The 16,429-nt window shown below is 39.6% G+C and overlaps 1 long non-coding RNA gene across 1 annotated transcript in view; it reads left to right on the top strand.

Moving 5' to 3' along the window:
* Positions 1–1,802: 1,802 nt before the first annotated feature.
* LOC104146597 (uncharacterized) overlaps positions 1,803–16,429 on the top strand; it is a 40,696-nt gene continuing 26,069 nt past the window's right edge. The window contains exon 1 of the long non-coding RNA XR_011142658.1: positions 1,803–2,698. This is a non-coding gene — a long non-coding RNA (uncharacterized lncRNA). The remainder of the gene's footprint in view (positions 2,699–16,429) is intronic.

A 16,429-nucleotide genomic window follows, 5' to 3' on the forward strand; every position in this document is an offset into this window, starting at 1 on the left:
TTCTGCGTTGCTGGAAAAGAACTCCTAACTTAAAGACAAATAAGCTTGCTTTAAATGACGGTAATATAAATCTCAAGTTAGGGGCCTTGTATTTTGATTGACTGGAAATTCTTGAGTGTTAATCCTCGTCCTGCTTTTTACTTACTGTGTGGCCTTGGAGTGCTAACTCAAATTTCTTGCATCTGCATCCCCAAATGTAATATTTAGGTAGGAATATTAATCCTGTGGGGACACAAATTGTTTATCTGGTGTAGTAGGATTTGTAAAGCGTTTTGAACATGAGAAGAAGTATATATATCCTCACTGTTGTAATTCTTTATCTGATTATTAAAACTGCTTCTTGAAAGGTATCAGAATAGAAGGTAGCTAGTAATTGCATTTTGATCTCTGCTAATTGCCTTTACTACTAACTGGTGTCCACTTCCAGTCTGTTTCTCTCATTCCTTTTTTTCTTTTTCTTTTTTTTTTCCCTTTTGGTCACATAGTAGCCTATAGTTTGTCTAAGTTTCTTAGTCTTGGTGTTCTCAAGTCTGTGTCCAAATTCAGAACCTCTGCTTTCCTGCTGCGTCTGGGATATCCAGTGTTTACATATCTCCTTTTCATCTTCTCTGTTTCATGGACTGATTCCACTAGATAATGACTAGTAAAAGCTGAATATGGTAGAAGATGATGTGAAGTTGAAAGCAGAAAGAACAACAGCCTCTGAAGTCTTGGGGGAGGAGTAAATGGAAAGATCTGGGAACTTTAGTTCCTTCCCATAAAATAGAGAAGCTTTTAAAAAGGTTGCTCAGATCAAGGCTAGGAGAGAGCATAATGGTTTCTTCCTTTCTGGGAATGGTTTGTGGTTTTCAATGTGAAATAAGAGTTGTGTGGGGCTTAAGTTTAGTCTCCCCGGCCAGTTTCCATAAGTTTCCCTTTCTGCCCTGTCAGTTGACCTTTCTTGGGCATAATGTCTGTGTTTTCCATTCTTTGAGGTTTTTCTATTGCTGCATCAATATCCAGTTTGTTTTGTCAGAATCTCATGGTACCACTTTGTTGATCTTTTCTATTTGTTAATCTGTTTTTCACAGTGATCTAGCTATCAATCACAGTGATGAAAGAGTGAAGCAATTTGTAATTCAGGTAGAACCTTTTCATTTATTTAATTCTGGGCTCCTGGAAGAGAAGTCTACAAAGCTACGAATGTTTTTTGTTTCATTTAATCCTCATTTTAGTGCGAAAAAGTGCTACAGGCATTCCGAGTTTGTGGGAATTGATCTGCGTCAGTATGCGAGAGAGAACAGAAGGCACAGAGTGTAATGACAACATTTAGCACATAACATGCTCACAGCCCTTGCACAAACAGAGATTAATCATCCCTATCGTCCCTGTAAGGTAAGATACGCACTGTAAATGGTGCTAAACCAGAGATGATTCTTGCGGTATCTCTCAGTATTGCCACTGAATTTTTAAGCAGTTACTAAGAATCCTCTTCAGAGAGCAGAAACCTGCAGCATCCATCGTAGGTTTTATTGATTTTGCATTTACAGTGATGACCAAAGGGTGGCTCCCCATACCCACAGTAAGTCTTAGAAACCAGAACAAAAGCTGTAAGGTACAGAGAGTTTCAACATTTTTCTTCACTATGTTAACACTGAGTATGTTTTCTATCTAATCAACTTGGAACCTGTTTCAGTATAATTTTTGTCTTTTTTCCTAAAAAGGAGAGGGAAAGGAGTCTGGATTTTGTGAACTTTTAAAATTAGTATGCCAGTTATATATGGTATATGGATTTTTTTTTCTAAGAATATTGACATTGCCAGTAAACAAGTGTTACCTATGTCCTATGAATATCAATATTTTCTAAAGTATGTTTCAGTTTCTTTTTGGCAATTAGAAGCATGAAGTACATATATTTTCTGAAATACAAACTCTCTGCCTTTTGTAAAAGACAGGAAGTTACTGCAGTTACTGTATTTTTCTAGCAAAAGGCAGAGTATTCACTGTCCAGTTTTAGATTATCCAGTTACACAGCGTGCCTCACATCTTCAGCTCATTGATACTTCATTGTGGAAGGTGTTCAGCACCTGACCTAAACTGCTTCTTGTTTGTTGGCACTACTACAGCTCTTAAAGATGCAGCAGTGAAAGCCAACTCTCTGAATCCTACCTTCTTCACTCCTATTTTTAGTTCTAGCTTATGATTAATTGATTTTTTTTTCCATTGTCTGATATTTTCCAGGTGTTTTTAAGGTTGTGCCTTATGATAAGACACCCCTTATAAATAGTGTTCAGAAGTTAAAATAGTTTTCTCTGCCTCACCAGCTCTCGCCTACAAAGATTTTACCCAGCCATTGTGGGCCCCACAGTTGTATCATCCTTCTGTCAACATGCTTCTCTGATCTCCCTCCACATTCACCCTGCTCACCACCAGACTCTGTTATCTGAGCGCTCAAACTGATAACACTCTTGGATGAGGCTGAACTGATGGCGTAGTAGCTTCTGATGTGTTGCAATTCCTAATTCCTTTTCCCAGGGCAGACCTTAAATGCGCTGCTTCTGTTGTACAGTAATACTCCACTTGAGTTACAAGCTGCTGTCGGTCCACAAAACACTGCTGACATCAGATTTCTGATGTAACTGTCAACCTCCTGTGCACTGGAAGCTGCCTGGCTCTTTGAATATACATATTTCAGATTTAGCAGCACTTCCTGTGAAAGGTGAGCACTGTACTCTGCCCTTCTTATTCAAGATTTCAAGATTTCTGTAAACATGTGCAAGTCGTGATAAAGATGTATAGAGCTCATGGGAATCCTACTCTTTCAAATCAAAGTTAACTTTAACTGCTATGTAGATTTTGATGTTCCCATTTCTCCCCATTGTGATACCAAATCAACTTTCCAAGGAAACACAGGTCTGTCCATGCATTCTGCATGCTTTTTTTCCTCAGATAGCATTGTCAGAGAAAGCGAGGTTTCTTTTTTCTTCTTTTCCCTTCTGTAATTAGAAAAACCTTCTTCCAAGAAGTTTCCTAGGTTTAAATTCTTGTATCTTCAAAATAACTAGGTCTACAAACTTTCTGGTTAGGTTTTATTGGCCATGTTTTGAAAAATGATTCTGTAGAATTTCGAGTACTTTATCATACGTAGTGAGTATTCACAATAAAAGGGATTTACGCAGTGCAAGGGTAGCAGACTCTTGTCTTTAGTTCATTAAGGAGAAGACTTCAGCTATGAAAAATTTGAAATGTAGAAAGTTACTTAGTCTTCTGGGGGGGTTAGACTAATTTCAAGAATTACACTTCTGACTGAGGTTAAGAAACTTGTAACTGAGCAGTGATTTTAGGGGAGATGTTATAGGGAATCTGTTTTCATTTTTGTGTATTTTTATTAAAATCTTCCTTTTCTACTGGGGATATTGCATGTATCTGGTATTACATTTGGTAATTTGTATTACAACTTAGTATTGCATCTGGTTTTGTCTTTCTAGTTGGATGTGAAGGAAATTTTGCCCTTTTACAGGTAGGGCCTTGATTTACTGTGAAGAGCAGAGCTATGTCACCTGAGAACCTGTATTTTGTGGTTGTAAATTATCAATTGATGGTAACTGCTCTGAAGCCCATAAAAACATGGTTTTGGGTGGCGGGAGTGGAGATGAAGTTAGAAAACAGATGCTTAGGAGCAGCCATTCTCTAACCTCCAGGCATAAGCAATTTTCAAATGCAGAAGCAGGCATACAAGTTTTAAATGGTTTTAAAGAAACAACTCCCTTTTCCCTCTTCCCTCTTCCCCTCCCTCCCCTGAAACTCAGGCCCTTTCAACCACAATAATTCATGGCAAGACATCTGTACATTTGGAAGAAAATGTTCGTGGTGAGGTAGGAATGCACTGTTCTTGGGCAGGTGATCCCTTATCAGAGCTGCTACTTGGCAGCCCAAGAAACCTTCCTTCAGCTTTTTGTATGACTCTCTGACTGACATTTATATCTCTTTAATGACATGTTATCTCCTAACGTATGTATAATGATAGGTGAGGCAGGGAAAGGACTCACAGAAGCCCTATTGTATACCTGATAGCAAATGCACGATAGCCTTGTAGAGAGACTTTTTTTAACAGGGCCTGATCCAAAGCCTTTTGATGTTAATAAAAAGAACCAGCTTTGAACGAGGCACATATTTTAGTGAATTAGTTAATTCTCGAAGAATCTGAAGAGGTGTTAACTGTACACTTGACTGATGACAGAAGAGGCATGGATCCTGAAGACTGAAAGAATCTTGCTAGAGTAAGATCTCTGATATGCCCCATCCTTGGGTTTTGTATTGAATTTCAATGCAAAGTTGTCCACCCCTGTTAATACAAGTCCTTCGGACATACTCAAATAGTCGGGAGAATGATGTTTTCCTAAGAATGTCTTGGGAGAAGGTAAACATCTCTGCAGTGATGCTGTTGGAGAGAGACTGAGAAAACACTGCCAATTACTAAGTCACCCAGCCTCTAGACAGCAAAGTGCTGTCATCCATCTTCTTGCACCAGGTGCTCATGAAGAGTATACGAGTTTCTGGTAAGTGGTACTCAAGTTCAGGCCCTTAAGTATCACTAGGCCAAAGAGCACCCCAGGTGAGGTGGAGCAAGTTACCAGGTTGCAACTGGGTTGAACTGGCATGCAGCAACCTTAATCAATGACTATAGGCAGTTCTGCAGTGTTTGCTTACATCGTATAGGAGGCTGCACTATGCTTAGATTTTTTGTGTTTTGGCTCCTGAATCAAAGCATAGGAAATTCAGCATGGGAGACTGAAAATGTTTGATTTTAGATCACAGCGCTATGAGATTTTTTGGTTTGTTTATTTGTTTCTCTCCTCATTGTTCCCTCAAAAAAAATCTTGCTTATAGGCATTTTGGATCCTTCTCTCGCATCCTACAATAATGTCATAATCAACAATATATGAAGTGTGATACTGTGGAACAGAGATCTATCACTCCTATTTTACATTGTGAATATGCAAATGCAAAAGATTTATTTGCTCAGGGACTGGAACTTGGACTAGAATTAATTTTTGAATATTCCATGCAATGTGAAACAGCTCCAGGAACATAAATTGAGAACAACCCATCTCAGGGTTATGTCTTTATAGGAAAGGTAAGGGCATGTTCCAAGTAGTGAGTTCAAATCCTTGAGGAAGAGGATGGACTTGAGCCCATCTCTTATGCTTTGGCAAATTTCCGAGCAAGCACAGCCCCACTTCTCTTTTTGCATGTCTAACTATATTCTTTATTATTTTCTTAAGCCAAAAGTTTGTGGCAGATTGTATTTGGGGTAACCAAACTGTTTTCCAGAAAGTAAACTATTTGCCCCAACCTATCTATGTATAGCAACCCCAAATTAGGATTTTCAAGCCTGCATTTCCTATGTATTAATTCCCTTAAGTCTCTAAATCTGTTTTGGCTACTAGAGTATTCAAATGAATCATGTTAATACTACGTCCCCTGAGTATTTGCAAAATAGCTTATGAAACAAAAGTGTCTCTCTCTCTCTCCCCCTCAACCTGTTATACCTGTGAGGGATGGTCATGGGCTTTACTGGCACTGTGATTTCCTTAGGCCAGTGAATCAGAGTATGTTGAATTTGCTGTTCAAGATTAGCTGTGAAAACTGTCTGCAATGTTGAGGAGCGATTGTTATTGACCAATGTAGCCATAACTTCTGTAGAACACCCGCTTTTCATATGGCATTATGCAAAAGTAAATCTGACTCTGTTTCCCTCCTGGATTTTTGGCTGATCCGTCCACCCTCCAACATCTTCAAGTCAGAGTGATCTTCTTCTGCCAGCTATGTTGCATAAAAAGTTCCACTCTCTGTATGGTCCCTGAAGTCCAAAATAAACATAAAGGGATATAAACTCTTTCACCCCTTCTGGGTCCAGCACTCAGCAGACTCTTCATCCCTCTGGTGCTCAGTAGAACTCAAAAAAAGCAAATACTTCCATCCCACTTGGGACCAGGGACCCTTAAGTCACTGGCAGCCAGAAAAATCACTTCTTTTTTGCCAGACCTTTCTCACCAAAGGGAAACTTTAATAGGGAACAGTCTCCCTTGGCTTCAGGCCTCTCAGTTAGTCACTATTAAAGCTGGATACTCACCATGTCATCTCTTCCCTGGCAGTCTAACATCTACTCCCTTCAGGTGCCATAGGGTGGGACGTATTAGGGGCTCAGCAGCCCATTAATTCTTTCCTTATTTCTACGGGATGTCCTCATAGAAGTTGCAGGATTTTCTTCAGCGGGGGATCTGAGTTCAACCCTCTATACCAAGCAGAGGTGCATAATAATATTAAAATTTAACTGACATTTTAGCAGAATCAAAATGCACTTTGTGCATTTTGTGATTTAATAACAAATGAAGGCAAATGTCTAAAAAATGTTTTGGTGGATGCAATGCAAATTGAGGTGCCTGGTATAGCATTGACTGCAGTGTTCACAGATATGTACAGTAGTGACAGGTCAGTAGACATAGATAGAGGCTTAGAAAAAACTAGGGGCAGAGGTTTTCCAGCATGATCTACAGTGCCTTAGCATGGGGGCATTACATTTCAGATACTTCGGAACGGACTCTGATGGCTCATGAGTTCAGCGCTTAGTACTTTCTGCAAGTGTTTCTAAATAGGTGTCTAGAAGTTTAGTCAATCAATCTGAGCCATTTCTGTAAATTTTACTAAGTACCTCACTGCATCTTGCTCTTCTGAATGCTTTGCAACCTTGAAAACACTAGTGTTAAAACATCTGTTTGTTCAATGGAATTTATTGAACTGGGTAGACTTCCTTTAAGCTCTATAATCTGAAGGAAAGTAGTAAGGCAACTTACACTGTGGAAGTACGGTTTTTCCACTTCAGATCTCCACAGTTTTTGTGCAATGTATTCTAGATAAGAGATTGCAAAATATATTGAATATGCACTGTCCATAAAAGGCTATTGAACAAAGATCAGTAAACAAGCATAGTCTGACGCAGGAAAACGACTCAACATTAGCTTAGTTAAGCATTAAGCTAAGCTATAGAGATGGGAGTGCATGTGCAAAGGAAGAGACTGACAAAGAAACAGAAGTAGCTGGAAATGAGGGATCTTTATCCATAAAATGAAGTGATAAACGGCGTTTTGTTTTCAGATGTTCACTGTTTCTATGCAACTGTCTGTCTAGTCATCCACCCATCTTTGTACTTCCTTTGAGCCAAAGTTTGTTTTATCAAATTCTGAGGTACAGCTTTTTTCCTTTATTCACCCTTCCTTTTCCTCTCCCACCTCTTGGGCTTTCTGAGACAGGGAAACTCCTCGCATGTCATAAATGATTTGGGAAAGAGGGCACAGCCTTGGATTTCCTTGCACTTACCGCTCTCCATTATTCTCTGACAGCAGCAGCCATTAGGGAATGTTTAGGACCTGAAGTTCTCTATTGTACTTCCTACCATCATTTATTTTAAATCTGCCCCTTCTGTTGGAAGGAATGATCCTTCTACTTGTGACTCAGATTTGCGGAATGAAGTATCAGTTTTGATGTCCTGCCCTAGGGTGCTGATGAAATCCAAGAATTGCCAACAGCTGTGAAAAGTATTTAACCGATGGTTTGCTAGCAAGAGTTGGCAGAGTTGTAGAATAATGTAGAATACTTTTTTGGTGACGTCAGAAAGGCCATTTCACAGGCTTTGCCATCACAGGTCACCATGGTTTACAGATGAGGTGGATGAATAGGGAGACAGTAAGGAGTACCCTGCCCACAACAGAAGCCTTAGGCCAGATCAGTCATTTGCACTATATAGTATTTGTAAAGCAGTAAGAGGTGGCTGGATGAGGGAGGTAAAGATGTGTTTCCTCTCCTCTAACCCTGTAAGTGTGTCATAGTGGACTTGTTCCAGGGATTTGACAATTTAATGAATCTGTGCTGGGTCAAATGGGTTGCATAGTGTTCAGTTTGTTTGGTATGAAGAAATGTTATTTTTCAGGCTCAGAGAGGAATTAATCTCCCTCACTGGAAGCAACACAGTGAAATTAGGAGCGAGAGCTCCTTTTTCTGCATGAATTTCAGCCAGCTCTGCTTGGCCATGGCACCAAGCTGCATTTTGCACCAGAATCTGTAAGACCTTCAGCTGTTGAGCTGAAGGTGTTGGTCTGTAGGAAGGTTGTAGTTTTGTTGTTGGTTAATTTGATCTGTGTATAATGTGTGCAAATGAGTCTGTGTACATGCTGATCCATGCCCTTACTCCCCCAAATCTTACACTTTTAACTTTGCAAAGCACTTCCTTTAAGTACAGTTTAGTCTAAAAGAGATCTGCAGCACTGTGCACAGTCACTCTCATTCAAGCTGACTTGGAGTGCCTAATTAGGTGAACTCTGAACACTTCCAGTACATAAAAAAATGGAGAAGCTAAAATAATCTTATCATCTGAAATATAAAAAGTTATAAATTCTCAAACTTAATATGATTCTACACTTTGGGCAAGATGGATTTAATGACTTCTTAATGATGCGTGTACTCTGTCCCACGCAAACAAACTTACAAATCCAAATGCAGTCTTGACACAAACTCCCATTTGTCAAATATTAAAAGAACTCATACTTTGCATTGTTTAATAACATTTCAAATAATAAAACTCATATACCTGTGATAAAACTTGTGCAAATATTCCACAATTTTTTGTAAAGCGTACTATGCATTCTATAGACATTTATCATATAATACATTTCCTTTAGTAAATATTTAAAAAGCTATCTAACTTATTCCAACACAGATGTAGACTTCCCCATGGGTGTGGGGAGAAGATGCTAGGTGTTGCTATACTAACTGCACATCCTGCTTTTGCAATAGTGGTACATCATAACTGAAAGAACCTGTTATCTAGAATAAATATAAGGCTTTGACTCTGTTTAGAGATTATTTATATGAAATATAAAGCTTCAGTGAGTGAAGGCATAAGCCATCTTATTTTAGTTGCATGTTTATGCAGTCCTTGATCATCATAGAGTTTTCTTTTGCTAGGCTTTTCAATGAGAACAATAGTTTCCTGTTTAAGAAAAGAGAGCCAAACCGTGCTGAAGCAGAGCAGTAGATTTGCAAGGTGCAGATTTGCTGAACAAAATATGACCTAGCTTCTCAAATCCCATCTTCCCAAGGCAATCTATTCCACTTTTGTTAGCTATGTTGTGACTGTATCCTGGATTTACCAGAGGACTGCTCTCCGTGCCTTACGCTTCCATTTCACCTCTAATATTTAAAATTAAGGCACTGATTTTTTTCAACCGAAGATACAACTTTTGCATGAAACCTATTTATTGCTGGAGTGTACATTCTTCAAAAGAAATTTGGAGAAGGTCATTTCTTGTCAGCTGTGGAAGGTGGGAGATCAACTTTGCTTTCCCCTCCAGTCAAAATATTCCGGAGACTAGAGATCACTGACAAAAATATGACGCGTTTGCCTGTGGCTTTATCATGATGTCATTATGGGCTTGTGATAACAGCACCCCAGTAAGACTCAATAATAACACACACATGCATGGTCTCACTCTGTTTAACTTTTGAGTTTATTCTCATTTCTGCTTTTGCCTCCAGCACTTCTTCGATCTGATGCTGTATGATTTGAAAGCATTCTCAAGAGGCCAAGAGCAAAGACATAGGCTTTGGCATTCTTGGCTCTCTGTATTCTCTTATTGGCTTGCTAGTGGAGTTAATTTAATTCTTTTGAACTGTTTACGCCAAAAACTTAGATGTGAAATAATAAACATTACCATTTATTTTTCAATAATACAGCTATCCCAGAACTGACACTGAGTCCTATCAGTTTCTTGAAGAAAGGACTTTAATGTAACCTTTTAAAAAAATTTCTGAGTGAGCAAGTTAAGATGCAGCCTCTTTCGGTGCTCTCAGGCTGTATTAAAGGGCTTGAGGTGTTTTGTTTTATTTTTTCTAGTTTGTAAAATAACACATACTAAAAATAAATGTCTTTTGTAAATGTAGTAAAAAATTTTCAAGAATATTGAAAATACTCCCCTTTTGACTAATTTTCTGAGGCCCAGTAACAGTGTGTGGTTAACTGAGGCAGCGCAGGAAAATTTTCTTCATTTGTTTACTTTAATTTTGAAAAAGATTATATCTTTCCATCTCCTTCCCAGTTTTTTACAGAAATTTACACTTAATTCACCCACTGACAAAAACACTCAGATACAGAACGAAGAGTGTTATTGGTGCCTAACAAATGTAAAACAAACAAAGTTGATGTTAATTTTTCCAGCAGGAATCTGGACTCTTAAACAGCTCAAAGGGCTTGTCTACCCCAGAAAGCTGTATAGTATTTACACAGCAGCTGATATGCTGCAGAATGTGTTAATTCCTGCCTTATTCTCTCTCTTTTCTCCTAACTCATATTTTCACAATTTTTTCATGAAAACAGTACTTCAAATAAGTTGGTATGAGCAGCATCTTCTGGCACCACTACATTGTAGTGAAGCTGTGGTGTTGTTAGGCAGAATTTGACTTTCGCTGCGCAAGCAAACATTTTAAAGCAGGCAAATATTGTCTCACTGGGAAATGCAAGTTGGCTGAAGATTACGTTAAATGTCAATTTGGAAACATGCCCAAAATTCTGATCTTCTCCCTACTGCTTAGGGGATTTTCTTTCCCACTAGCATTTTTAACACATTTCAAATTATCCCCAAATCCAGATAATGTGAGAGCATTCATGATAACTGCACAAACAATACACCCCACAGTAACCTATATAAGATTTTAACCCCAAGGTATAAAATATTTTAGGGAAGTTCTGTTCCAATGTGCATCTGATGATGAACGTTATTTTTATGAACGCATAGGATTGTGTTTGTTTTGTTATTTCTGTATTGTTTGGACAGTAACATACAAAACAGGATTTATGCAAGGATGAAAATACTGAACCACAGGGCAGACAAAATGAAAGATATCCCAAGCGTAGTCATGATAGTAGATCCTCATGTAGATAGATAGGTAGATAAAGAGCTCTTGGATTTATAGTGAAAGCCAGGAATGGGAAGGTACGAGTGGAACAAGACATCATCAGAGAGGCTCTTCGGTGTTTCTGGAACTCACCAAGGATATCATAGGACTTTTGTGCAGGAAAAGAAGTAACGAGATGTTATTGAATGTAGTTACCAAGATTGGGATCAAATAGTAGAGAAAAAACTGAGTAAGAAGAATCTGATGGTGTTGCTGGTAGAGAGCTGCCTGGCAGATTTTTTTTTTTTTTGTGGTGCTCCTTGTTTCTGTTGTGGCATGGATTTGCAATATATAACTGATGACCAAGCTTAATGCCCAAACCACAGTCAGCATGAACACAGTGGTGCAGTGTTCTTAGGTCTGCTGTACTCAAGAGTATGCTATGAGGGATACTATGCTTGATAGTACATCTGTCTTGATAGTATATATACTTGGGAAAATACTAATACTGTAGGGTTTCAGAATGATTCTGGCTCTTGTGATGGAGATGGCACACAAAGCGTAATTGCTAGCAGCCAGGGAGAAGGCCAGACTAAGCTAGAAAATCTTGCAAAATATGTGTCCCAGAAGTCAGGTGTATTGGACAATAGAAGCAAGAATGAAGGGCCTAAAGTTAAAAGTAAGCAGGTCTACAGCCATGTTGAGAAGTATAGCCAGCTTATTTTTCTATAAGGAGATGTACGTAGCCAAGAATGATAACAACGCACAGGAGTACTTCAAAGTAGAGTTTATGTAGGTTATATGTAGTCTTTTGAGAAAGCTAATTTTAAGTCTGCAATGTCTAGATATATTCAAAAAACAGAAGCTCATTAATATCTTAATATTTCTTGAAATGAGTTTTTTGATAACCCCTTCTGCTCTCCATACCATTAACAGGCAGTTGGACTTCCATAATGATCACTGAAAAATCAAGTTCTTATTAAGGCAAGGTTGCCAGTTGTTTTCTTTATTGGAAAAAAAGGAAGCTTGAGAAATGTATTTCTTCAGAAACTGGAGAACGGTATTCTAGTTGCTTCTACCAACTGCGTTCTACCCACTGAACTCCATATGACGTTCAGTCCCGTTTAAGGAAGACAAACTAACCTTCTGCCAGAATTTTCCTCCTTGAATGAACAGAGAAAGTAATGACCCGAACTCCAGTTTCTGGTAACAGGAAAATACTCTAAATTATGGACTATATGTAATCATTACGCACCTTATGCATGAATATTTCCCTCAGTTCAGCAGACTTTTAAAGAAGATCCTTGCCAGAAGAGTGCCCTTGGGCCAGATTGCTATGCCAGTGATAAAGAGTACTAACTATTATGGTCTCAAAAGTCTGAAGGATGGAGGGTGAATAGCCCACAAATGTCAAAGCTAAGAATGGAAGAGGAAAGTCAAATGAAAGTGCTCCCTGAGGACCCTGTAGAATTTATCTAAATGCAGGAAAAATTATGGGCGAGAACGAAAGAAAGGGTTCTATTTCATAGAGCAAGATGAAAAGGAACACCAAAAATTATGGAAGAAAAATTTGTAGATGGGGATGATATGTTTTACTAGGCCAGTTATCTAGTTGGAAAAAGCAGACAAGCTTTTGAAGAAGCTGGAAGAAATAGACAATCCTTGTGTATGAGGAGAAGCAGTAAAATTCAGGTCAAAGAGCAGTGAGACACAATTTCTCCTGAATCACGGTTTTATGATTGCTTGCTATAAGTTCTGAGAAGTGTGAGTTAACTCAGCAGTATGTATTTGAACTTTTTCAGATGTGAATATTGCAATTGTATTTTAATTTCATGCTACCAAATTAGCAAAAACTCATGACAGTGATTTTCTGCCAAAGAACTCCAGGATGAGTCCACTGATACTCAAAATTTTACAGCATACAGCCCAGTGACCTATTGTATGTCATTGCTCATGAGACCTGTGCGTTCTGAGTTAGGAGCCTTGTTGCATGGTGGGAATATTTGGTCACCTCTCCTCCGTGTGGAATCATTTTCTGTTTTTCAGCTCAGCTACCACCTTTTTGTGAGCCAACAGCATCATAAACAGGTGAGGCATTTGCATCTGAACACTGCCAAAGTAGCGCCTTCCCTGTTTCCTTGCACAGATGAAGAAGTAGCAGCAGCATTGCAGCTCCTTCTCCAGTCATAGTTGCACAGATGATGACATAACTTTATCAAGGAGTAAGCTTTCTTATTCAGCATGAGTCACAGGTAGCAAGAAGAATAACACAGAGAGACGGAGTTATCCATGTCGTGGATTGCTAAGGATTTTCAGTGGTAACTGGGTTTGTAAGAAGAGTGAGGGAGTGACTTGTGACACATGATCTTGCTATAGGGCAGGGTCACCAGTGAAGGAGAACAGGATGAAGTTCATGGAGATATATGCTGAGCTTACTCTTCATATATCATGGAAAGTGATAGTTATAAATATGCTGCTGAGGGGAGGACTGCCATAGTTGCTTGGAAGCAAACCTTGACCCCCACAGTCCTGTTGTCACCAGTCAGTTCAGGCTGGCAAAGCACCAGGCAACCAGGACAAGGAAGAGCATCAGACAGGAGCGTGACTGAGTGCTTGAGAGCATGAGCTGCAGAAGTCCTGGTTGCTGCCAAAACCGTCTGTATGGAGCCACAGCCTGTGGTTTTACAGTGACAAGACTTTGGCGGCAGTGCTGGCTTACGGCTTTCCTGCTCCTGCCCCTGCCCCTCACCACATTTTCCTGCCTCTGTGCCACCACCCACTCTGCTGTGCTGATAAATCCCTTGCTCAGCCATGCTGTAAACCAGGTCAGAGAACCTTAAAAAAAAACTGTCAAGAGAAGGGGAGATAGGAGGACTGAGGACTTCAAAAGATGACTAGAGAGTTTTATCTCAGGTTGCAGCTCTCTGAGATAGAGTTTGGCAGCAAACTGGCTTGAAGATTTTCGCCTCTCCACTTTTCCCACCGTACAGCTCTTCTGTACTCATTCTGTGGGGCCCTCTTCACAACATTAGTGCAGTCATTCATCCTGCCAAGCTTGCCACTTGAAGTGTGGGCTTTCTTAACACTGTGGATGTACAAAAAATAACAATGAAATAAGAGAAATGTAATTTTTAATGGCTCGCTGTTGAAACAAAAGACTTTGGTTACTCTCATCTGACCATAGCACAATTTGAATCTGTGACCTATTAGCTCAGACTGTGTGGAGAAGCTACACCTTGTATCTGTCCCTGGCTTTAAGTTTCTGTACCTTGCCAGTCTGCTGGTAAACCTTTTCCTCCCATTTCTCATCTCTGCAAGGAGGAAGCAGAATGTCTTGCTGCTGTCATGATACTTGAGGGCCAGTTCCTAAACTTCAGGGGGAGTTTCCATGCTAAAGCAGAAGTTAGGAGCATCGTACCAGTTCTGATTTCTGTATCTTTGTGTTGAGGTCTCAATGCCTTATTTGTGGGGACCACAGCAGAGCTAGCACAGGTGACCGCTGTTGTTCATTCAGTAGGCCTCTGTTTGTGAATCAGATATTGTGAATATACCATTGACTTATACAGCAAAAGCTATGGGTATTTATTCAGCAAGTATACTGCTTTGCTTCCATTGATTTGAGCAGTGCAGCTCCCATGGGGTGCACTGGGACGTCCTTGCCCCTTGTGCCACCCACGACTTGATTTAATTGCCAAGCTCACAGTGTCTCGTTTTTCTCACTTCGGTTTTCTGCCTCTGGTTTTATGCTTTCTCTTAAGGCAGTGCCACAGTCCGCCCCACACATTTCCAGGTTTATTCCTGGTTGCAGTTGGTCTCACCAAGTAGGAAAGTATGAATTTGCAACCTTGTGGTTATTTTTATATAAGAATGTCTTAATACATGGTGGATGTTTGAGTCTAACTTTCGATGTTTTTAAAACGGTGTCTGTATTTTGATTTTTAATTTGCCTCTGAGCAAGACTGTCTACAAACACTGGCCAAATCTGGCTATCTGGGACCTGGAAGGGGTCCCTGGAGAAAGCACTTCAAGTCATTTATTCAGCACTGGCTGCTTTTACACTTGGCTTGAAGTCTGACAACTTTCCACCAGACCTGCAGCATAGTAAAGCACATCCTCTCTATGACAGCAGTAGAGCCAAGGAACTAGCAGGTTGCAGGAGTGAATGCTATAAAACAGATGTTATTAGTGGGCTTCACCAAGGGTGGGAGGCTGAGTACAGTAGCCCTATTACAGCCTCCAAGGTGGGCCACGAGATTGCTGTCTTATGAGCGAGCTGTGCCTGCAGTATTTGGCTCGGCATCGCATCCTGAAAATTCCAGGGCTGAGAAGCACTTCTGCGCTATGAGTAAACTGTAAGCTAGATTTGAAAGGAAAGATTTTGATTAAAATCAGCATTTCAGAGCCTTCAGCTGGCAGCTGGTGTGGTGTTAAGGATGGACATCGCTGGAGACTCCTGCGGTAAAGAGGCCCAATGTCTGAGTGTTTAAACCAGGTTTCATCCAGTTGTGATGGTGGTTTTTAACAGTCAGAGGAAAAAAAATATTGCTGCATATTCACACATAAGGACAGATTCTGCTCCCATTAAAACCAATGGCAAAGTTCCCGTTGATTTCCATGGGTGCCTGCCTTAAAATGTTTGAACAGTAAATATATTCTTCTGGGTGGGAAACCAGGATAGAAATCCCTCTCACAGGCTGCTCCCAGCACTGCAAATGTCAGGGCTTTTCAGCACTAGGCTCAGAAATGGTACTTCTAATTTTAAAATCCTTTTAAATTTCAGCTGCCATATGTGACCATATGTGGCCATACAGCTGCCATTCAGTGTCAACAGCCAGTATTATATTAGCCTATATTTGCCTCTATTCCCCTCTGCACGTGGAATTGTTTCATTTTTTTAAATATAAAATTTATCAGAGTAGTTGGGAAATGTAATATTAGATATGAGCATTTTTTTCCCACAATGCTTTTAATCAAATGAATAAATCTTGATGTGCTTTAGTTTCCTTGACACTAGATGAGCTGGTCTGATAGGGAATTTCTAATTCTATGGCGTATGCGCTATATACATTTTTATTATGGATTTTTAAGGGATATAACGTACACAGTTTATAGAAAACAACATATAAAAATAAATATATCCCTAGCTTGTCCCTAGAAATTTGAGACAAAAACCTTCCTTTAACAACACTCTCTGAAAGCTCCTTAATGCAGAACATTTCCTCATAAATTGTTGGCTTTGTTTTAAACCTGTAATGTCTATATAGATTTCTATTTCCAATAGGTTTCAGAGCTGCATACAGTCAACTCAATCCATACAGAGCCAAAATTTCTGGCAAATTGCTGTCAACCTGCATCAATATTTACATTAATAAAATTCTATATCTCTTCACGGATTGTCCACATCCGAGCTTTTGAAATGCGTATGGTGTTCCTGTGTTGAAAGTGTTATTAACCATGCTGTCCACTAAAGTCTATTCCTCTTGGACTGTCAATGCTTCCT

Source organism: Struthio camelus, chromosome 1 (genome assembly GCF_040807025.1).
Source record: "Struthio camelus isolate bStrCam1 chromosome 1, bStrCam1.hap1, whole genome shotgun sequence".
Taxonomy (NCBI): domain Eukaryota; kingdom Metazoa; phylum Chordata; class Aves; order Struthioniformes; family Struthionidae; genus Struthio; species Struthio camelus.